Source organism: Anolis sagrei, chromosome 3 (assembly GCF_037176765.1).
Source record: "Anolis sagrei isolate rAnoSag1 chromosome 3, rAnoSag1.mat, whole genome shotgun sequence".
NCBI classification, from domain to species: domain Eukaryota; kingdom Metazoa; phylum Chordata; class Lepidosauria; order Squamata; family Dactyloidae; genus Anolis; species Anolis sagrei.
In genome coordinates, this window is record NC_090023.1 from 19,849,969 (window position 1) to 19,874,292 (window position 24,324).

General features: G+C 42.6%; 1 protein-coding gene across 1 annotated transcript in view; it reads left to right on the forward strand.

Moving 5' to 3' along the window:
- Window positions 1-2,306: 2,306 nt before the first annotated feature.
- Window positions 2,307-24,324, forward strand: part of AMOTL1 (angiomotin like 1) — a 118,925-nt gene continuing 96,907 nt past the window's right edge. Inside the window, exon 1 of the mRNA XM_060771093.2 lies at window positions 2,307-2,522. The gene's annotated coding sequence lies outside the window, so the exon portion shown is untranslated. The remainder of the gene's footprint in view (window positions 2,523-24,324) is intronic.

Sequence of the window (24,324 nt, forward strand, 5' to 3'; positions counted from 1 at the left end):
CTATTTAGCTAATAACTTGCCAGCCCAGGGAGAGGCAACCAAGGTGTGTAACAGGAACATTTGCACACATCTCAAGATTGTCTCCTCTCTGCAATATCACCTGACCCGCAGGCAGATTAATGTTCTCAAGTGATTGAATGGTAGATTAGAATCAAATACAGAAATGTGTGGCTCTCCATATGTTGTTGGGAATGCAGCTTCCATGAACCCTATCGAGAAGAGGTAGTGTACCATGGGAGTTGCAGTCAATATTTAGAGGGCCATGTAGTATACATCCTAAGTCTATGCATAGTTCTCTAGTTAAGTAGCAGGTTTTCTGACTCATAGTTAGGATCATAGAATCAGAGTTGGAAGAGACCTCATGGGCCATCCATTCCAAGAAGCAGGAAAATTGCGTTCAAAGCACCCCCAACAGATGGCCATCCAGCCTCTGATTAAAAGCCTTCAAAGAAGAAGCCTCTACCACAGTCCAGGGCAGAGAGTTTCACTGCTGAACAGCACTCACAATTAGGAAGTTCAGGTGGAATCTCCTTTCCTGTAGTTTGAAGCCATTGTTCTGTGTCCTAGTCTCCAGGGCAGCAGAAAACAAGCCTGCCCCCTTCTTCCTATGGATTCCCCTCACATATTTATACATGGTCATCATGCCTCCTCTCAGCCTTTTCTTCCACAGACTAAACATGCCCAGCTCTTTAAGCCGCTCCTCATAGGGCTTGTTCTTCAGACCCTTGAACATTTTAGTCATCCTTCTTCGGACACATTCCAGCTTGTCAATATCTCCCTTAAACTGTGGTGCCCAGAATTGGACACAGTGTGATTCCAGGTGTGGTCTGACCAAGGTAGAGGAGAGGGATAGCATGACTTCCTTGGATCTAGAAACTAGACTCCTATTTATGCAGACCAAAATCCCATTGGCCTTCTTAGCTGTTGCATGACATTGTTGGCTCATGTTTGACTTGTTGTCCACAAGGACACAACTTCCCTGGATCTAGGCACTAACAACGGATAATAACAGCAACAAAATTATTTCCTTCCTCCTGTCTCAAGTCTACTACAAAAATGGAGTCAGCTGGGGTTGACTCTGCTTCTACAGTATAGAAATAATGCATTTTGACACCTGTTTAAAGCCATGAGTAAACACCATGAAATCATAGGAGTTGGGGTTTTATAAGCTCTTTATCTTTCCCTGCCAAAGAGTGCTGGTGCCTCACCAAACTATAACTCCCAGGATTCCATAGCATTAAGCCATGGTAGTTAAAGTGGTGTCAACATTTATTCTAGTGTAGAAGCACCCCAGAAGTTGAGTTTTACATGAAAGGCTGTTTTACATGGAAGCACTGTATACTCCTTTTCCATTATCCTGGTTGACGAACCTCGGTGCTCAAGTGAAAAATAAAGGGGACTTCATTACTTTTGAAGTCAGACCACGCATGCTGCCGTAAGATACAAATGAAATATAGTCGACCCTACAGATCCACAGAATCTGTATCCACAGCTTTAACTATCCAAGGCTTGAAAAAATGTCTCCCAGAGGAGAAAAAAATCCCAGAAGCAAATCCATTTTTTGCCATTTTAGGTATAATAATTTACTATGCCATTGTATATAATGAGGCTTGAGCCCCCGGTGGTGCAGTGGGTTAAACCCCTGTGCCGGCAGGACTGAAGACCGACAGGTCGCAGGTTTGAATCTGGGGAGAGGTGGATGAGCTCCCTCTATCAGCTCCAGCTCCTCATGCAGGGACATGAGAGAAGCCTCCCACAAGGATGATAAAAACATCAATTCATCCAGGCTTCCCCTGGGCAACATCCTTACAGACGGTCAATTCTCTCACACCAGAAGTGACTTGCAGTTTCTCAAGTCACTCCTGACACGACAAAAAAAAAAAAAAAAAAAAAAGCATCCACAGATTTTGGTATCCATGGAGAGTCCTGGAACCAAATTTCTGCAAATACTACAAGCCCATTCTACAATACAGTAAGCAGACATTGATTATTTAGCATGCCAGGACTGGGGTGGGGCAGGGAACTTTTCTTCCTCTTCCTCCTCCTCCTCTCTTCTTCCTTTTTCTCCTTTTGTTTTGCTACTCTGCATGGCATGGTGATACATTGATGACCCACTTATAATAATATATTACCAAAGGTAAGAAGTATAGTACAGTAAATATACTCTAATCCTATGCTTTTTCTCCATCTTTTAGCAATTTAAACCATCTGTTGTCTCCTCCATTTTTTCCAGGTGCAATGGTTTGATTTTTCAAAGTTAATTATATGACTCCAGCCAATGAATATGCATTCAGAACCTCCCAAAACTTACAGCGCTGGCTGGGAGGCCAGGGGAAGTGTTTTGAAGCTCTCGAAAATGCAAGAACAGTCAAATTCCACTCCTTTCTCTGTGCAAACCTTAAGCAAGTCCAGACAATGCCCACATACTTTTGAGGGAGTCATCACCGGATGAAGAGCAAATACTTGTGCGAGGGGACATATCTTCTTATGACATCAAGGAGAAAAGAGTTTACGGCGCAGAGGTAAGGTTTTTCTCTTTGTAGTTTGGAGTTTCGTAAAACAGAACATTATTTACTACTGGTACACAGATATATATATACACAAGAAAGCCACTTGCTTTGCCCCTTCTGCCTTACAAGAAAAACTTTGGAAGGAAAAGCATGAACAAACAGTCATTTTGTTCAATTCTATGTTTGAGGCAGGAAAGGAAAAATTTGCTATCCCTGAGTATTTCTTAGTGTGCTTGAACTGGAATTGCTAGATGTTAATGTTATTAATTTCAAGATTTAAACAATATGATCGGTTCTTATGAATCTTTGTTTTAGTATTTAGGAAATGCAAAATATTTTTATTTTATCTGAATGGTAATAGAAAGGGTGTTGATCAGGAATAGGCAGACTTTCCAACTTGGGGCCCGAATGGCAGGCTGAAGCCGGGTGGGTGGGCCAGGAGAGAGGGAGGGGGTTCTCCCAAGTCCCCTCCCTGCCCTTTCCTCCCCTTCCTCTTCTCTTTTGGAGACAGAAAGTGAAGGAAAGATGGGAAACGTTTGGATCCCAAAAGGGTTAGCCTTGGTCAAGATGAGATGGTGGACAGAAGAGAAAAAGTGTATCCATGAGACCCCATATTGCCTACTCCTGATATATAATCCTAGAACCCTAGAGCTGGAAGAGACCCCCAAGGGTCATCCAGTCCAACCTCTGCCACGTAAGAAGGCACAACCAAAGCACTCCCGATAGACAGCCTCTGCAGAAAAGCCTCCAGAGAAGGAGACTCCACCACACTCCCAGGCAACCTACACCATTCTCCAACAGCTCTTACTCTCAGGAAGTTCTTCCTAACCTTTTCAGTCGAATCTTTTCCCCTGCCATTTGAATGCTTTGCTCCCTTGTGTCCTGGTCTCTAGAGCAGCAGAAAGTCAGTTTTCCTCCTCCCTCCTCCTCAATGGGACACCCTTTGAAATCTTGAAACATGTTTCTCATGTTCCCTCTCTACCTTCTCTTCTCCCAGCTAAACATCCTCCAGGAGGAAAGGAGGAAGGAAACAGAGAAGGGAGGGAGGGAGGCAGAGAAGGAAGGGTGGAAGGGAATGGAGGGAGGAAAGAGAGAAGGAAGGAAAGACAAAAGGGAGGGAGGGAAGGAAGGAAGGAAGGAAGAAAGGATGGAAGGGAAGGAAGGAAGGAGGGAGGGAGAAAGAGGGAGGGAAGGAAAGAGAGAAGGGAGGGAGGCAGAGAAGGAAGGAAGGGTGGAAGGGAATGGAGGGAGGAAAGAGAGAAGCAAGGAAAGACAAAAGGGAAGGAAGGAAGGAAGGAAGGAAGGAAGGAAGGAAGGAAGGAAGGAAGGAGAAAGGGAAGGAAGGATGAAAGAATGGAAGGGAAGGAAGGAGGGAGGGAGAGAAGGAAGGAAGGGTGGAAGGGAATGGAGAGAGAAAAGAGAGAAGGAAGGAAAGACAAAAGGGAAGGAAGGAAGGAAGGAAGGAAGGAAGGAAGGAAGGAAGGAAGGAGAAAGAGAGAAGGGGAAGGAAGGACGAAAGAGGGAAGGACAAAAGGATGGAAGGGAAGGAGGGAGGAAGAAAGAGGGAGGGAAGGAAAGAGGAATGAAGGAAGGAAAGAAAGAGGAGGGCCTGAAAAAAGAACCCAAGGGAGGGCTGCATCCAGTCCCTGGGCCTGGGTTTACTCATACCTGGTATTGGTAGTATTCTCACCAGTGGTATTTCAGTGGCATCTCTTTTAAATAATTTCCTTTATAAATACTACGGCTTTTCAACAGTAGATTCTGAAAGTATGTTGCATTGTTTAGATGCGCTTATGATAAGATGCTTTATTTGAGTAGTAATGACTTAAATATCATAAGATCATCAGATCGGATCGGATCTTGGAAGCTAAGCAGCGTTAGCCATGGTTAATACAGGCAGTCCCCAGGTTATGAACAAGATAGGTTCTGGGTTTCTGTGAGATTTCCAAGTTGTCTAGACATTTTCCAGAAGCATTCTCTCCTGACGTTTCACCCCTAGCTATGGCAGACATCCTCAGAGATTGTGAGGTTTGTTGCAATCTAGGCAAATGGGGGTTTATATCTCTGTGGAATGCTCAGGGTGGGAGAAAGAACTCTTGCCTATTTGAGACAAGTAAGAATGTTGCAACTGATCATCTTGATTAGCATTTAATAGCCTTGCAGCTTCAAAGCTTGGCTGCTTCCTGCCTGGGGGAATCCTTTGTTGGGAGGTGATTAGCTGGCTCTGATTGTTTCTTGTCTGGATTTCCTCTGTTTTTGAGTGTTGTTCTTTATTTACTGTCCTGAAGAAGTTTTTTTTCTTAAGTTGAATTTGTGTGCAAGTCAGAACAGGTATATATTTTAAGTGTAACTCCAGCCAATATATATATACATATATTAGCTTTGGATAGAAGGGTTAACACCCCTGTGGTGTTTGTTGTGCTGTCTGTGTCCTGTTCAAAAGATTTCACCTCACTTTCTGTCCCAGTGAGAATTGGATTTTGAAAAATGTGGCTTATTGTGGAAACAAGGGTTATTGAGAAAGCTTCAGTGAGACACCTTTTCCCCATGATAACTCTTTCAGGAATTAATTTCCCTTCCAAAGGGTAGATTCCTCTCACTTTTCGTTGTTTCACCCCCATTCTTAACTATGAGTCATTTGTAAGTCGGATGTTTGTAACTGGGTGACTGCCTGTACAAGGATAGGACATTGCCAATGAATCTCGGATACTGCAGGATATATTTCAGAAGAAGGAGCCGGTCAAACCACCTTTGGATATTCCTTGTTAAAGAAAACCCTATGAAATTCATGGGGTTGCCATATGTCAACAGACAACTTTGAAGACACATACACATATACAGTTGGGTACTTTTAATTTGATAATTTGAGCGAGGGCTTACAAGGAATGCTATGGAATCAGTGTTTAAGGCCTGGAGCAGTAATAGGGGAAACAGTAGCCACCATCAAATAAACTTTGAAACAGTGTTTCTCAACCTTCCTAATGCCGCGACCCCTTACTACAGTTTCTCATGTTGTGGTGACCTCCAACTATAAAATTATTTTTGTTGCTACTTCATAACTGTAATTTTGCAGCTGTTATGAATCATAACATAAATATCTGATATGCAGGATGTATTTTCATTAACTGCACCAAATTTGGCACAAATCCCCGATATGCCCAAATTTGAATACTGATGTAGTTGGGAGGATTGTTTTTGTCATTTGGGAGTGGTAGTAGCTGGGATTTATAGTTCACTTACAATCAAAGAGCATTCTGAACTCCACCAATGAAAGAATTGGGCCAAATTTGGCACATAGAATTCTCATGACCAACAGAAAATACTGGAAGGGTTTAGTGGGCATTGATCTTGAGTTTTGGAGTTATAGTTCACCTATATCCAGAGAGTACTGTGGACTCAAACAATGATGGATCTGGACCAATCTTGTCATGAATACTCAATATGCCCAATTGTGAATACTGGTGGAGTTTGGAGAAAATCGACCTTGACATTTGGGAGTTGTAGTTGCTGGGATGTATAGTTCCCCTACAATCAAGGAGCATTCTGAACCCCACCAACAATAAAATTGGGACAAACTTCCCACACAGAACCTCCATGACCAACAGAAAATACTGTGTTTTCTGATGGTCTTTGGTGACCCCTCTGACAACCCCTCACAACCCCCTGGGGTCCTGACCCCCAGGTTGAGAATCACTGCTTTAAAACACTTCCCCAACTAGAGGAAGTTGAGCATAAAATCAAATTAAAAGAACTAGAGATTCTTTGAGAGAATCTTTTAAAAACAAATCTATGAAAAATAGAATCAGCAAAAGTCAAAATGTAAATGTGGAAGGACAATTGTACATCCAGCATTATTGTATCTCACTAAATTTCCACATTCTCCCCATCATACTCAAAGAATATCAGTGGTCTGGCTGGGGATGGTGGGAATGGTAGTCTGGAGCATCCAGAAGATAACAAGTTCAGTGGTTAAAGTTAATCACTGTGCACTTCGCTTTCTCATTTCTGAAGCTATGTATCAGGATCGTAGTGTCTTAACAGAAAAAGAGACAGAACAAGAAATGATTGTGATTTAAAACTCTTGCAATTTATTACAAATTTATTTTGAATATGAGAAGATTTCCTTGTGTCCTAATCACAATCCTTGGGGATTTTTGGAAGAGGAACTGTGGTTCCATGTTTTCTCATATATCTTCCAAATTTCTCACTAAAACGTAAACAAAATACAGTCCATCAGCATCAAAGAAGCCTACAAATGTTATTAATCCATGAATCAGTTGACAAGCTTAGTTGCCAAACTGTATTTGTTCATTTGTAGCTCAGTGATATTTGGAATTTTTTTTGAAGACGAAGAACAAATTGTCTTCCATTTTGTAAAATCTTTCAAGGCTGATTTCTTGGAAGCAGTTTAAGTTGCAACCTTAAATGTCTTACTCCGTTACTGGAGAAACACAATTGAAAGTGATGGGGCTTCATTCTGAATATATCTTAAAGCACTGAGTTGCATAAATCAGCTGATGCTAACTGAAAGCATGGTCTCATTGGAGGATCCTTCTTGTATCTTAAATCCACCCTAAGTAAGTATGAGAGGTCTGTTCAATCTTTGATTCCCCAAAAAGACAGAAATAAAGTCATGCCATTATACAATCCAAAAGCAAGGAAGTCCAGAACATAAATCACCTCCACAAACAGTTTCCAAACAGGGCACATTCATAGTTTTTGCTTCCACCTGAATGCCCACTTGAAATAAACACTAAAGGTGTCAGTAAGTAAGTAAAACTTTATTTATATCCTGCCCCATCTCCCCATGGGGACTCAAGGCATTCCCATGCTCAAGGTGCATTTACAATGTAGAACTAATGTAGTTTGGTACCACTTTCACTGCCATGGCTAAACTGCATTAATTCTACATTGTAGATCAGTGGCACCCAACCTGCGTTCCATGGACTAAAATATGATCTGCAGCCTCACTATTACTATACTGCTGCAATAAGAGCAACTGGTCTTGCAAGGGTTTTTTTGTGGGCGAGCAGATGGCGACTACTGGATGGCATATGTTCTGTATCAGAAACTAAAGCTGATGTGGTCTATCCAATACAATTTTCTGAATCAGCACCCCAAATAACCAAACCGAAACTAAAGTTGACCAAAAACTGATTCATAACCCTTTTGGTGATAATGTTGGAGAGTGGTCCCTGGTCAAAGTGGTCCCTGGTCAAAAAAAGGTTGGGAACCACTGGTGCAGATGACCCCTCTGGTACAGTGGGCCATTACCATTTTATATCTTCATTGGATATAACTAAGCATTGTTCAAAACTAAGGGGAATGTCATAGTTTCCTTTCCAGAGTAGTGTCATTACCATTCTCATTTATGTCCTACTTTCCCCCAGTTTGGGATTCAAGTTGACTTATAGCAATAAAAAACAACATACTGTGTACTGTATCTACCTTAACTGGAATTAAGGGCTTTGACACACAACTGCTTAATGCCATATTATTCTGTTTGAAATCCACTCCAACCCGTCTCATGAGCACTCATAGCTAATTATTGATGATCTTTATCACACTCTTATAGAATCTGCGCATTGAGAGAGTATGCCATATGCATTTTTTTAAAAAAAAATGTGTTAGTGGTGTCCTTGCCATCTCTACATTGCCCCTTGTTTTTGTCAGAGTTTTATATCAATTGAGTCATTTCTTAAGTGAAAAAGTGAGTAAGTATTTGTAAGGACCATGTCCAAGCATTGCATGAAGAGCAACTGTTAAGCCACCTGTGATAGATTAGATGCTACAAATTGGGACTAAGAACTGCGTGTTGTAGAGAGAATAGACTGGAGAGTATTGAGTAGAGCAAGAGCAAGAAGAGATTGCTGAAGAAGCTGAAGAAAGGTTTGCTGGAGGATTGAGGATTGAAACTATTTTTGTGACTATTGTATATAAACATTTCTTTATTGGAAGAGAGTCTATCTTCTGTTGATTGTTCTCCTTGGGCAACTTCCGGAAAGGGGGGTTGGATGCTTGGAATCAACCCCAACTTTAAAACAGTGACACTATAGCTGTGACAGTTTTGTGATAGGTTTGTCTGTGTAGCTGTAATAGCACTACAACAGCAAAATGGTATGGTGGTGGGACATGCTATAACATTATGATGAAATAAAAGCACAAAGAGGAGGAGGAAGAGGAGGAGGATCAGAAAACAGGAGGGTGGGGTTAAGACAGATTTAACCATACTAAAAAAAGACATATTCCCCACTTGAGCACCTGAACTATTTACTGAATTGTCATGGGGGAAAGGAAGGTAATTAACACTAGAGTGGAGGAAAATACAATAAAATTGTGAAATAAGGCGGGGGCACAAATGAGATCAATGCATCACAGCTATAGCAGTATAACGACATTGCATGATAATGCCCTAAGTTCACATAATAAAGGACTTCTCCAGAAAAAACAAAAAAGTCTCTGAAAGTATTGAGAGTTTCCATTTCGTTTTGTTTTGATTTTACATGCATATGCTAGAACCTACATCTTTGAAATATTCCTTGAAATATCCCAGATTTGCTTCCCTTTCCTGCTTTGTGTTCCTATTCCTCCAACAGAACTGGCTTTAATATTATTCTAAAGTTGGAGTTGCAGTGCTGAAGTGCCACAATCTTAGAGGATTTAACATAACAGCTGTGTTTGCATGTAATTAGGAGCCAGGTATTCCTAAACCACCTCAATGTGGACAAACTGCATGCTTCTGCATGAAGCCTGTTGTCTCCTGCTTAGCTCAACTGGATGATCAAGCCAGGAAGAAAGTGTAAACTTCTTGTGGCATCTTCACCCAGGATTATGCTCAGACAAGCAATTAAACCATAATTGTAAACCAGCTCTGAACCAGATTGTGAAGTCGCTGAAAAAATGCAGGTTTGTCTGGGTGCACATCTTCCAGTGTTTCTTAGACAAAACCCAGACAAGGGCTGGATCTACATTGTCATATAATGCAGTTTTGCAGTGCAGATTTACCTGCATTGAACTGGATTATACAGCAATGTAGACTCATATAATGCAGTTCAGTGCAATAACCGCCTACACAGGGAGCTTTGAAATGGTTGAACAGAAGCTCTCCAAAGCTTTACAGGAACACCAGCTGATTCCTAATCCATCTAAAACACCTTTAGAACAGACAAGCTCTGAGTATTACCTGGGAAGGATTCAGACTGGAGCAGTACAGCACACCAAAAGATGTGGCAGTTACCTTGGACTGTGTTCTGACTTACGAGAAGCACTGCTTGACCTTCAAGCAAAAAGTGTGCAGTGCACAGCAGGAGTGTGTGTTTTGTAGGCACCTCATCCTTGAGCTGGCTTCAAACTGGATTTTAGTCCTGTGTAGAAAGGCCATGAGTCTACTGGGAAGAGCAAGATTCCACCTGTCTTCACCTTTGCTGAGTTGAGCACAAACTATTTTTCAGTTTACAACAACTAAAGAAAAATGAGAATGAAGGGGAAAAGTATGCAGAGGAAGGGAAGGAACTCGGGATGTTTTGAAAGCATCAGAAAACATAGAAAGACTGAGGATTCATTTGACATCGTTCCCATGTCAAACTGGGAAAAAGGTTATGTGCCCTTACAGCTGTACCAGGAGCTCCAACTTTATTTTCTTTCTGTTATCTGTTTGCAGTTATAGGGCAGGCCTCCTGTCCATCATAATTAAGCTTTGGTTCCGCCCCTTGTTCAGGGCTCTGGGAGGGAAAGGAGCCATTTTTTGGGCAGTCTCACATAAGCCATTTATTTTCCGAGCCCAATTCAAGGTGCAGGTGCTTACCTACAAAGCCCTAAACGGTTTGGGACCACCCTACCTGCGTGACCGCATCTCCATCTACGAACCCACACGCTCGCTTCGATCATCTGGGGAGGCCCTGCTCGTGATCCCACCCACATCGCAAGCGCGCTTGGTGGGGACACGGGACAGGGCTTTCTCTGTGGCGGCCCCCCGACTTTGGAACGCCCTTCCAAAAGATCTCCGACAGGCCCCTACTCTAGCTGTTTTCAGAAGGAATTTAAAAACATGGCTGTTCCGTTGTGCCTTCTCAGACTAGGAATCCCCACCCCAAGTCCTAGTAGCACCTTAGTATAACTAATCGTCGCGGCACACCGCACTTTTAATCCTACGTGCCTCCTGCCATTTCAGCACTTTTAACCCTTGTACCCCATTGCGCCAGCCGAACCAGTTTTAATAATGTCTTGATGTACTGCCATTGTTGTTATTTTGCTTATTGTTTGATTTGCTTGTTATTGTTGTGCTATGTTTTCTATTGTATTGTGTTTTGAGGCTTCGGCCTGTGTAAGCCGCATCGAGTCCTTCGGGAGATGCTAGCGGGGTACAAATAAAGTTAATAATAATAATAATAATAATAATAATAATAAGGAAGCTAGACTACAGGACATAGACCAGCTTGTCCCGTAGAAAAGCTTCTTTTCTCAAGAGAATCCAGGGAAAAGTAGCATCCAGGGAAAAAGGAACATCCGGGGAAACAGAAATTCCAGGGAAAAGGTCCCAAGGCTCTGGCTGAGAGCTCACAGCCTCTCAGCCTCACAGCTATCAGAGGGAAAACAGCCCTGAAGTTTCAAAGAACTCTCTGAGGGAGGACAGCACTACAGATCCACGGAACTCCAGCTGAAATATCTTCAAGCCTCGGCTGGTAGGTCTACTCGATACCCAGATGCATTTGGAATGGGTAGTAGGACCCACACCGATGAGGCATAGATAGTAAACAGCCTGGGAGAGGCTAAAAAGGGTTTTTCCTACAGAGAAGGTTCAGTTAATTAAAGTCAGGTGCCAGCCCCTTGAGGACTAGACTAAGAAAGCCTTGAAGTGTTGTTTGAACCATTGAAGATTTGTTGTTTGTTCCATAATAAAGACTTTATTGTATCATTAAAGACTCTAAAGACCATCACTTCAGAAAAATCTCTGAGAACCTCTCTTTGAGGCGCCCCTGGCATCCCGCTAGGCTTAAAGTATACGTCCTATAGAAAAGTACAGCTGTTACAGACCCAGTGCATGACAGAACCGGTTATGTTTTCATAATCTATTTTGTGAATCCTTGCTTGTTTGGGTAAAGTTAATCACAATCTTGGTTTTGGATACAATGCACTACTATGCCATTCCTTATTTTTCTTAGTAAAGTGGGATCAAATGAGTTGCTTTCTAAAATATCTTAATTATATTTCTTTTCTTCTTCTTCTGTATTTCCTATGGATTATTCAGTAAAGAAAAATAGCCATGTCACAGTTGGAGGCTCTGGGTTTCCAGTTTGCAACCACATGTTCTGTTAGAAATTAATCATCGAGGGCACGCTGCAACAAGAGAAATCGATCCTTAGTGCGATTAGTACTCCAGTCGTGTGTACAAACTTGCCACTGCCCCTAAACTCACTTTGTTGTTAATCTCTTTTCTTTTAAAAAAGAAAAAAAATCAGATCTGGATATCCCAGAAGCATGGGTCTAATCCAAGGCATGGGCAAACTTTGGCCCTCTAGGTGTTTTGGACTTCAACTTCCACAATTCCTAATAGCCTCAGGCCTCTTCCTTCCCCCCCCCCCCCTCAGCCGCTTAAGTGGCTGTGGGGGGAAAGGAAATGACCTGAGGCTGTTAGGAGTTGTGGGAGTTGAAGTCCAAAACACCTGGAGGGCCAAAGTTTGCCCATGCCTGGTGAAATCCCATTCCTTTTGTTGCTGCTCATTAAGAGTTAGCAATGGCCTTCCTTCCAAACATTTCACAAATAATAACTGGAATGGATGCAGCTGCTGACATGACAGCAACAATCCTGATTAATCCTTTGTTATTCTACTTTTCAGCTGCTTGCAAAATGTCCCAGTTTCTCTCTCTTTCTCCCAGTCTCCTCCTTTGTCCAAATAAGGATTGGGTTGCTGTGTGCTTTCCGGGCTGTACAGCCATGTTCCAGTAGCATTTTCTCCTGACCTTTCAGCCACATCTATGGCAGGCATCCTCAGAGGTTGTGAGGTCTGTTGGAAACTTGGCAAGTGAGGTTTATGTATGGAATGTCCAGGGTGGGAAGCAGCCAGGCCTTGAAACTGCAAGGCTATTCAGTGCTAATCAAGGTGGCCAATTGCAACATTCAAACTTCTCCTCCAACAGATAATTGTTCTTTCTCCCACCCTGGACATTTGACAGATATATAAACCCCATTTGCCTAGTTTCCAACAGATCCAACAACCTCTGAGGATGCCTGCATAGATGTGGGCAAAAGGTCAGGAGAGAATGCTTCTGGAACAGCCTGGAAAACTCACAGTAACTTGGTAATTCTGACCATGAAAGACTTCGACAATGCACCAAATAAGGATCATTTGATTATTGCAAATACAGCTCAAAGTGCAAAAGTAATTTGCTTTCAACTCTGTAGGGAGGGAGAAGAGAGAGGAAGAAATAGAATTATTCCTCCATGGATTCTACAGCTCTTTGAAGGCAACCACAAGTCTGATGTGACCCTCTATGAAAATGAATTTGGTAGCCCTATCCTAGCATATGCCACCTGAGGCAACTCCTGAACTTTGCTCAAAGGATGGGTCAGAACAGATGACTTCTTATCCATTGATCTTCAGGGTACCAGTGCATCTTTACCATTAGGGGCATAGCAGGACATAGCAGGGGATTGTGGGAGATAAAGTAGGTCATTCCCCGGGTAAATATCTTGATCAACCTCCAAATGAATTTTTCTTCATTTCCAAATATTTAACATTGTAGAGAATTGAAAACCATTTACACCTGTTATATGTGCTGTGTTCACATTCACTTGGTCTACCCTTTTTCTTCGGATGCTTAAACTGTCTTTTCTAAATGTGCAGCTCAAATTTTAAGGTGTTAGAGAAATTTGGGAACTGGAAAAATTTTTGGAGGGTAGCCAGAATTTTTATTAACAGGAGATAATGCTCCCATTTTCCACTTCTGGAACTATTCCCAAGGGCAATATGCAAAGTCCTATTCAGGTATGTATTATTCAAGAAGAAGTTCATCACATGAGTCAGAACTGTGGCCACACCATACAGATCAGTCCACAATTTTATGTGCATCAAATTGCCCATCCTTTTAGTCTCTAGCCTACTGGCACAAACATTTACAAGCAGGGATCTTTGTCATAAGTAAAGGTAAAGGTTTCCCCTTGACATTAAGTCTAGTTGTCTCCGACTCTGGGGAGTGGTGCTCATCTCCTTTCCTAAGCCAAACAGCTGGCATTCTCCGTAGACACCTCCAAGGTCATGTGGCTGGCATGATTGCATGGAGTGCCATGGATCTGGCCAAGGTGGTCCACGTCTTAGTCACCTCTAGACTGGATTACTGCAATGCACTCTACGTGGGGCTGCCCTTGAAAACGGCCCGGAAATTTCAGATGATCCAGGTTATTAACTGGGGCTTCTTACAGAGAGAGGTCATCCCTCCTGTTTAAGGAGCTCCACTGGCTGCCATTCATCTACCGGATCCAATTCAAGGTGCAGGTTCTTACCTACAAAGCCCTGAACGGTTTGGGGCCCACCTACCTGCGTGATCACATCTCTGTATACGAACCCACATGATCCCTTCGATCATCCGGGGAGGCCCTGCTCTCGATCCCACCAGCATCGCAGGCGCAATTGGTGTGGACAAGAGAGAGGGCCTTTTCGGTGGTGGCCCCTCGACTCTGGAACTCACTCCCTAAAGACATCAGACAGACTCCAACTTTGGCAGTCTTCAGGAGGAGCTTGAAGACGTGGCTGTTCCAGTGTGCCTTCCCTGAATAATGACCCCATAGCACTTTGTCCTCCAAAGAACTTTACATTTCTTTAAATCTGCTCGTATGCCCTTCCACAAAAAACCAGTATCACCTTCTGTTCATGTCCCAGCATTATTTCCCATTTTAACTTAACATTTGGCCTTCCCACTGTTTTTAATTATGTGTTGTTTATTGATAATGTTGTTTATGTGTTTTAATTGCTTGTATCGTTGTTATTATTGCTTGTACTGTTGTGTTTGGGCTCGGCCTCATGTAAGCCGCACCGAGTCCCTTGGGGAGATGGTAGCGGGGTACAAATAAAGTGTTATTATTATTATTATTATTATTATTATTATTATTATTATTACATTCCTGCCAGAGTGGTACCTATTGATCTACTCACATTTACATGTTTTTGAACTGCTAGATTGGCAGAAGCTGGGGCTAACAGCAGGAGCTCACCCTGTTCCCCGGGTTTGAACTGCTGACATTTCAGTCAGCAAGTTCAGCAGCTCAGCGGTTTAACCTGCAACGCCGCCAGAGGCCATAGCTTGGGAAAATTACTTATCCTGAGTGCATCTCCCATAAACCCCAAGCCTGAAGCACCAATTGCCAAACTGGCTAGATATTCTGGCCGTTATAATCCCAAACACAACAAATACAGGGTTTTAAAGAAACTTAATGTACAGCATTAATCCTCTTGGCCTGTTTGTAAATGCTGAACATGGTTTAGTGTTTTATTATGCATTCCCCAAAATGGAGCAGGAAACTTTGCATGCTGGGGTTCAGAGCTGTCCAGAATTTTTGTTAGAATTCATCAAGTAAACCATCTGGCAGGGGAGATTGCTCTGGATTGGAAAAGTAAAGATGTTACCCGTATCACATATTTCCCCTGCAGCAATATGTTAAGTGAATGCTAATTGTAAAAATAAATGACTAGAGAGGGTGAAAAGTCTGCAACTGGCCATTTCTGTTTATGAGCCAAAGCAGTTTGAATGTGGACCTTGGCCTTCTGGAAGACCCTGCTTAGCCATGGAAACCTATGGGCTCCCTTGGGCAAATCAATCCCTCTCAGCCTAGGAAGGAAAACCTCCCTGAAACAAATCTCCCCTGAATCAATCTTGCTAAGAAAACTTTGTGATCGGATTCCTGCAAAGCACATAACAACAAAACAAAAAATAAGCTAGTAAAAATAAGATCTGTTTTTGAATATACAGTGGGCTTTTTTTTGAACTCCAAGGCTGGGAACCACCTCTGTACTTAACACACACTTCAGTCCAAGGTAAAATAGCAAAGCAGTTTATTGAAGACTAGCTGTACCCGCCACGCATTGCTGTGGCCAACCTTTCCTCCCTCTTTTTCTCCTTCATTCTTTCTCTTCCCTCCCTCCCTCCCTCTTTCCTTTCTTCTCTTTTTTTCTTTCCTTCTCTCCTTCCTTCTCTACTTCTTTCTTCCCTTCCCTTTTTCTTTCCCTTCCCTTTTTTCTTTCTCTCCTTTCTCTCCTTTCTTTTTCTTTCTTTCCTTCCCTCCTTTGCTCTTTGCTTCCATCCTGCCTTCTCTCTTTCCTTCTTACCTTCTCTCCCTCTTTCTCTCCTACCTCTTTCCATCCCTGCCTCTTTCCTTCCTTTGCTGGCGGTGGATGAGGATCCACCCCCCATCCATTCCTAACTCATCCCTGGCCCGGGTCATCTACCTTTTTTGGATTTTAAAGTTCTTTTCACTGTGTTTTGGTGATTTTCTTTTTTTGAGTGATGGTCACTCCTTGGGTTAGTAGGTGTCTTGTGGCCAAATTTGGTGTCATTTTGTCCACTGGTTTTGGAGTTATGTGCGACCCATAAATCAACATTTATGATATGTGAAAAGCAATTCAACAAAATAGTTTAAAAAACCAAAGTCCAAATATCAGGAATAATCCCCAGAAATCATAGTACAGGAGTAGCATCAAAAATCAGAAATACAAAAGCAGAATAAATCCAAAAGATGAGGTTCAGGAACAATCCTCAAAACTTGGAATCATGAGACATGAACAAAAGGAAACATGGAATAAAATTCCCTTGACTTGACAGTAGTTCCATACTCAAACACCAACGCTGCCTGGACTGACAAACCCATCTGTTGGGCTAGCTAAATATAGAGAAAATAGTGCCTTCTCCCCTTGGAAACTGATAAAAACTTCTTGGCTAATAGGCATCTTGACCTTCGTAAACTCTCCTGAGAAGCTCTATGTTGACGGAACATAAATCTCCTATTTAACTGCTCATAAGTCTGCCCACCTGGACTTTCATTTTCATCCTCTGAGCTCAGATCTGTTTCTGACCTTGCTTCTTTAAGAAACTGCCTTTCAGGAATGTGGCCTTCAGACACAGACCACCCATTTTCAGAGCTTAAAATCTCTTGCTGACTCGTCTGCTGACTTGCAGACCCAGAATGCCAAGTGTCATCAGAATGACTAACAGGCCCAGAATCCCCAGAGAGATCAGGTGCAGGCACAATCAAAGCCTGAACTACAACACTTTTGGTGCCAGCTAGGATTTGGTTCCAGAACCCCATATGAATACCAAAATTCAACTCATTATATACAACAAGATAGTAAAATGGCAAAAACAAGCTATGCTTTTTAGATTATTGGGATAGGACAACATGATTTAATCCATGGATGGTTGAATTCATGGATATGGAGATCCAGCTATACTGTATCTAAAATCCAGGATGATTTCTTTCTGTTCTAACCCAAAGAACAAAACACCAAAGGGAATGCTTTTACTGTGAATAAAAGATCAAAGCCACCTGTGTGGACTGTGCTGCTCAAATTAAATTTTAAAGCACCACAATCCAGTGTTCTGAAAGAATCAGTAATTGAGCTCCATTCAAAACGACCCAGGATCTACCAACAGAGCCAGCCAAAATTAACCAAGTAGCCACAGTGCTTTGTCTTGTAATATGCAAGATTGCAGATTTGTCTGGTCATGTAATATGCAAGATTGCAGACTAATCCCACAAGCCTATTTCCGCATGAGATTTGGTCTCAGCCTCTGCCCGTCTCCTTTTTTTTTTTTTTTCACAATGTATGACACTAACAGAGTGCAGACAGGCTAACAAAATTCTGGCACAGCTGTTCCTGTCCAAGGAATAACATGCAGCGGAGGATTGTTTTAAACTGGAGACATTCCAGGCCAAAGCATAAGTGACCTTTGTCCCCTGGAATCCAGTTCTTAGAGATTAGAAGTTTTAGAAGAAAGCAGCTAGAAGAATAATTTGCACGGTACAGCATTTTGTATACCGAGAAAAGGAAGCAAATTGTGAGGAATCAAAGAATAATAGAGTTGGAAGAGATCTCATAGGCCATCCAGTCCAACCCTCTGCCAAGAAGCAGGAAAATCTCATTCAAAGCACTCCTGACAGATGGCCATCCAGCCTATGTTTAAAATCCTCCAAAGAAGGAGCCTCCACCACACTCCAGGACAGAGAGTTCCACAACTGAACAGCTCTCACAGTTAGGAAGTTCTTCCTAATGTCCAAGTGGAATCTCCTTTCCTGTAGTTTGAAGCCATTGTTCCACGTCCTAGTCTCCAGGACACCAGAAAACTAGCTTGCTCTCTCCTCCCTATGGTTTCCCCTCACATATTTATACATGGCCTTCATCATGTCTCCTCTCAGTCTTCTCTTCTGCAGGCTAAACAAGCCACTCCTCATAGGGTAGGGCTTGTTCTCCAGGCCCTTGATCATTTTAGTCGCTCTGTTCTGGACACATTCCAGCCTGTCGACATCTCCCTTCAATTTATTGTCGAAGGCTTTCATGGCTGGAATCACTAGGTTCTTCTGAGTTTTTTCGGGCTATAGGGCCATGTTCTAGAGGCATTTCTCCTGACATTTCGCCTGCATCTATGGCAAGCATCCTCAGAGGTAGTGAGGTCTGTTGGAATTAGGACAATGGGTTTATATATATGATATATATATATGATATATAAATGGGTTTATATATATGATATATAAACCTATTGTCCTAATTCCAACAGACCTCACTACCTCTGAGGATGCTTGCCATAGATGCAGGCGAAACGTCAGGAGAAATGCCTCTAGAACATGGCCCTATAGCCCGAAAAAACCCACAAGAATCTCCCTTCAATTGTGTTGCCCAGAATTGGACAAAGTATTCCAGGTGTGGTCTGACCAAGGCAGAATAGAGGGGTCACATGACTTCCCTGATGGATGGATGGTATCTTTGAAGTGACTGGCTTGACTCTGAAGGAGCTGGGGATGGTGACGGCCGACAGGGACCTCTGGAGTGGGCTGGTCCATGAGGTCACAAAGAATCGGAAGCGACTGAATGAATAGACAACAACATGATTTCCCTGGATCTAGACATTATACTCTTATTTATGCAGGCCAAAATCCCATTGGCTTTTTTTTTTGCCACCACATGACATTGTTGACTGATGTTCACCTTCCTGTCCACGAGGACTCCCAAGTGCTTTTTCACATGTACTGCTCTTGAGCCAGGCGTCCCCCATTCTGTATCTTTGCATTTCATTTTTTCTGCCTAAGTGGAGTATCTTACATTTGTCCCTGTTGAACTTCATTTTGTTAAATGTATTGTCGAAGGCTTTCATGGCTGGAATCACTGGGTTGTTGTAGGTTTTTCTGGGCTATATGGCCATGTTCTAGAGGCATTTTCTCCTGACGTTTCGCCTGCATCTCTGGCAAGCATCCTCAGAGGTAGTGAGGTCTAAAGTCCTTTGTCCCACCCTGGTCTTTCCACAGATATATAAACCTATTTTCCTACTTCCAACAGACCTCACTACCTCTGAGGATGCATGCCATAGATGCAGGCGAAACGTCAGGAGAAAATGCTTCTGGAACCCGGTCATATAGCCCGGAAAAACCTACAACAACCCACTCATTTTGTTAGTTTTGGCCATTCATTTCTCTAATCTGTTAGAAGAGGAAGAAAAGAAAGAAAAAGATCAAAAAGATGCCTTGAGTCTTGTTATTGATGAAAAGGCAGGATATAAATTAATAAAATCACTCTCACCGCCACCATCATCCTCCAGGTTAGGGAAATGATGGGGGAGATTCATGAGAATCACCTTGTGGTTGCTTGGCGTCTGGTGTCTCAGAACACTATCTTTTTCTGTCCAATGCTAGAGATGGCTCTGCCATTTTTAATAACTTTTTTCCCCTCAGATACTGTATAGGAAGGGATATCTGTTTTGAGATACTGGGCTGCAGTGGTGCAGCAGGTTAAACCTCTAAGCTGCAGAACTTGCTGATCAGAAGGTCAGCGGTTCTAATGCACGGGAAGGAGTGAGCTCCCATAGTTAGCCCCAGCTTCTGCCAACCTGGCAATTTGAAAACATGCAAATCTGAGTAGATCAAAAGATACCACTGCAAGTCACTTCTGGTGTGAGAGAATCACCCATCTACAAAGACATTGCCCAGGGGAGGCTTCTCTCCTGTCTCATGGTCAAAGGACATTTTGCATAATGCCAAGTTTTTCAAACTTTGTTTATGTCTTTGAATACATTATAATTGTACCCTCAATTCCCTTATGACATGATAAATAAATCAATAGGTATCACTCTGGCAGGAAGGTAACGGTGCTCCATGCAGTCGTGCCGGCCACATAACCTTGGAGGCATCTACGGACAACGCCGGCTCTTCGGCTTAGAAACGGAGATGAGCACCACCCCCCAGAGTCGAACTTGACTAGATTTAATTCTGTGACATTTTTAGTGCAAGCGTTAAAGTCAAAGAAAAAAATGTGTTGCTCTTCAGGTGTGCGTGTGTTGTGTGCCTCTAAGTCATTTACGACTCATAGCATCCCTAAGATGAACCTATCACAGAGTTTTTTTAAATAAGTGACACTGAGAGAGAGAGTGACTTGCATAAAGTCAGTGTTGGGTTTCCATGGCTGACTGGGGCTTCGAACCCTGATCTTCTCCAGAGTCGTAATCCTATGTTCAAAGCATGGCACAACACTGGCTCCCTTTGTTTTGCATAGTTATATTAGCATGCTTGCTTTATCATTTATCATCAGTCAATCAAGACTTCTTTAAAAAAGTGGCAGAACTTGTGTGGCTGGGTGTGGTGGAGCTGCAGAATGACAATCCCATAAGGAATAACAAAAAAGCAAAAAAGAAAAGTTTGGAAGGGGATATGGTAAAGATATGGGCAGCATTTAAGCAGGCTTCACCATCCCAGAAGGCTTCATGTGTTGTGTATCTTTAGGCCCTTCCATGCTGCCCCTAAATCCCAGGATCTGTTTATCCCAGGTTATCAGGAGCCCCCGGTGGCGAGTGGGTTAAACCACTTAGCTGCTGAACTTGCTGTCTGAAAGGTCACTGGTTTGAATCCAGGAAGTGGGGTGAGATCTGGCTGTTAGCCCCAGCTTCTTCCTAACTTGCACTTTGAAAACATGCAAATATGAGTAGATCAATAGGTATTGCTCTGGTGGGAAGGTAATGATGCCCCAGTCATGCTGTCCACATGACCTTGGAAGAGTCTATGGACAACGCCGACTCTTCATCTTAGAAATGGAGATGTGCACCAACCCCCAGAGTCGGACACAACTGGACTTAATGTCAGGGGAAACCTTTACCTTTACCTTACCCAGGTTATCTGACAGTAGGGGATCGTATATTCCAGTTCAAAGCAGAAAATCTGAGACTAAATCCTGGGATAAAGAGCCGTGTGGAAGGACCTTTTGTTTCTATGTGAGTGACTACAGTTCCCATCATTCTCCATTCATACCAGTTGAGGGTGATAGAATTGTCATCTGACACATCTGAGGAACACCAGTTTAGGAAAAAAAACCCGCTTTCAAACAGGAAAGGATGGTGTTGGATGAAAGCATTTGGCTTTCATGAGCTATTGTGGGATTATTCCATATCAGATCTGAGTTTCTAAATATAGTCTTCTGAAGGCCACTGTAGTGGAGAGACAAAGGGATTCGTGTTGCACTTTGCAATGAATTGAGTTAGAGAGCCTAAGCATACCTACAGCTTAGCCTCATTCATTTTCACCATCACCAACTAATCCCCCAACGTTACATAATTCTCAGTTTCTCCGAGCTCTGGCTTCGTGAAAATTCCTGGCGCTCCTTCCTCCCTTTGATCCCAGCCATTTTTCCTGTAGTTTTTTGCTGCCTGCTGTGATTTGGCTTAATAAATTTTGTGGAGGGTTCTGCTTTCTGAATTGTTGGCAAGCATCTCACAGGCAGCAACAGAGCCAGAAGCTTTTGTGGCTGCACTTGAAATATTTTACTGGAGAGGAGCCGGTGATTTCATGTCTGTTGGATTTATTTTCATCAGCAACCAGCAGCTGGCATGCAGATCGAAGGACATTCAGTTTCATAGACCAGCCACAAAAAAATAATAACTTGGGTGCCCCAAGAATAAGGAATTAACATCTGTACTGGAGGAAGAAACTTTGCTGCCGGTTCACTTGGGAATGCCCATTTTGGAATATTTTTGGTGCCCTATTTAACAGATCTGGACAATATGCATGTGATGGCATGCCTGAGTCTTTGGGAAAACTATAGTGTCTGGCTTTACTCAGGGGCTATCTGTATACCTTCTGTTAAGATTAAGATCCTTAGCAGACAGAGGCACTTTAGGCAAGGTGAAAAAATAACCAAAATGAGTTTACTTCAAACAAGATGAATAAAGGGTCAACTCCACCCAGGACTATCATAACGTAACTCAGTGTTTCTCAACCTGGAGGTCGGGACCCTTGTGGGGGTCGCAAGCGGGTGTCAGAGGGGTTGCCAAAGACCATCAGAAAACATAGTATTTTCTGTTGATCATGGGGGTTCTGTGTGGAAAGTTTGGTCCAATTCTATTGGTAGGGTTCAGAATGCTATTTCATTGTGGGTGAACTATAAATCCCAACAATTACAACTCCCAAATGGCAAGGTCTATTTTCTCCAAACTCTACCAGTGTTCACATTTGAGCATATTGAATATTTGCGTCAAGTTTAGTCCAGATCTATCATTGTTTGGGTCCACAGTGCTTTCTGGAGATAGGTGAACTACAACTCCCAAGCTCAAGGCCAATGCTCATCTAACCCTTTCATTGTTTTTTGCTGGTCATGGGCATTCTGTGTGCCAAGTTTGGGTCAATACCATCTCTGGTGGAGTTCAGAATGCTCTTTGATTGTAGCTGAACTATAAATCCTAGCAACCACAACTCCCAAGGTCCAGAGAATGAAAATACATCCTGCCTATCAGATATTTACATGATGATTCATAACAGTAGCAAAATTCCAGTTATGAAGTAGCAACAAAAATAATATTAGGGTTGGGGGTCACCACAACATGAGGAACTGTATTAAGGGGTCGAGACGTTAGGAAGGTTGAGAACCATTGACGTAACTTAAAACAGTACATTACAAAAGGAGCCTTTGCTGGCTGCAGTCATCTCTCTGGTGTCGTCTGCCTCTGGTGCAAAGCGATGGTTATAAACTGTCTCAATCTTCTTTCTTGTGAAGCTTAAGCTGGTCATAAGCTTCTGTTGTCCTTTAGACTGCTGGTATAAAATACTGCTGAATGCAGGTGCTAAGGATGCCTGTTTTGGATTGCGAAGCCCAGGATAACCAGACAATGCCCCAAGCCTCTAGTGACCGTAGGAAAAGGAGGAGTCCAGCAATAGAGCTCTATACAGACAAATGTAATAGACCAACTAAGGCTGGCCTCTGGGGGGATGTTATGCTCCACCCAAAAACTAATACAAAGGAAGGTATCTACACTATTGGGAAAATCTATGAACAGGTGGAACTGAAGTAGAGGAGAGGAAAAGGCAGAGCCAAGAGTTCACAATGCAAAAGATCTGCAGATGGAATGTCCAAAACTCAAGGTCAGTGCCCACAAAACTCGTACAGTATTTTCTGTTTCTCATGGGGGTTCTGTGTGCCAAGTTTGGCCCAATTCCATTATTGGTGGAGTTCAGAATGCGCTTTGATTTTTATTGCATGTCACACCACCATACCATTTTGCTGTTGTAGTGCTATTACAGCCACACAGACAAACCAATCAAAAAACAATGGACAATGCAGAGATAGCCATTAGAATCCAACCCCGCACTGCCCAAGTCTCTAGTCCTGAATGACAGTTGGAATGTATCTATTTGTTCTCTTCTCTCTTATTCTATTCTCATTCTGATTAGTTGTGCAGAATGGATATTTTTTAAGCCATTTGCTTTAGATTTCTGCTATTTACATCTTAGAGTGTGTTCTATGTGTTTAGGGCAGCGTTTCTCAACCTGGGGGTTGGGACTGCTGCAGGGGTCACGAGGAGGTGTCAGAGGAGTCACCAAAGACCATCAGAAAACACAGTATTTTCTGTTGGTCATAGGGGTTCAATAAGACGTTTGGCCCAATTCTATCATTGGTGGGGTTCAGAATGCTCTTTGATTGTAGGTGAACGATAAATCCCAGCAACTACAACTCCCAAATGGCAGAAATAAAATTTGAAGAAAACGGCACTCTCTAACTTGAAGCCTTCCAGAGGCCTATGATGGATCTGGACCAATAGGCCAATTTTCCCTATGTCCAGGTCCATTTCCCCCAAACTCCACAAGTGTCCACATTTGGGAATATTGAGTATCTGTGCCAAGTTTGGTCCAGATCCATTATTGTTTGAGTCCACAGTACTCTCTGGATGTAGGTGAATTACAACTCCAAAACTCAAGGTCAATGCCCACCAAACCCTTCCAGTATTTTCTGTTCGTCATGGGAGTTCTGTCTGCCAAGTTTGGCCCAATTCCATTATTGGTGGAGTTCAGAATGCTCTTTGATTGTAAGTGAACTATAAATCCCAGCAATGAGAGGTCCCAATTGACAAAATCTATAGCCACCCCCCAACCCCACCAGTATTCAAGTTTGGACATATTGGGTATTTGTGCCAAATTTGGTCCAGTGAATTAAAATACGTCCTGCATATCAGATATTTACATTATGATTCATAAAAGTAGCAAAAAGTTATGAAGTAGCACTGAAAATAATTGTACTTCATAACTGTAATTTTGTGGGGGTCACCACAACATGAGGAACTGTATTAAGGGGTTGCAGAA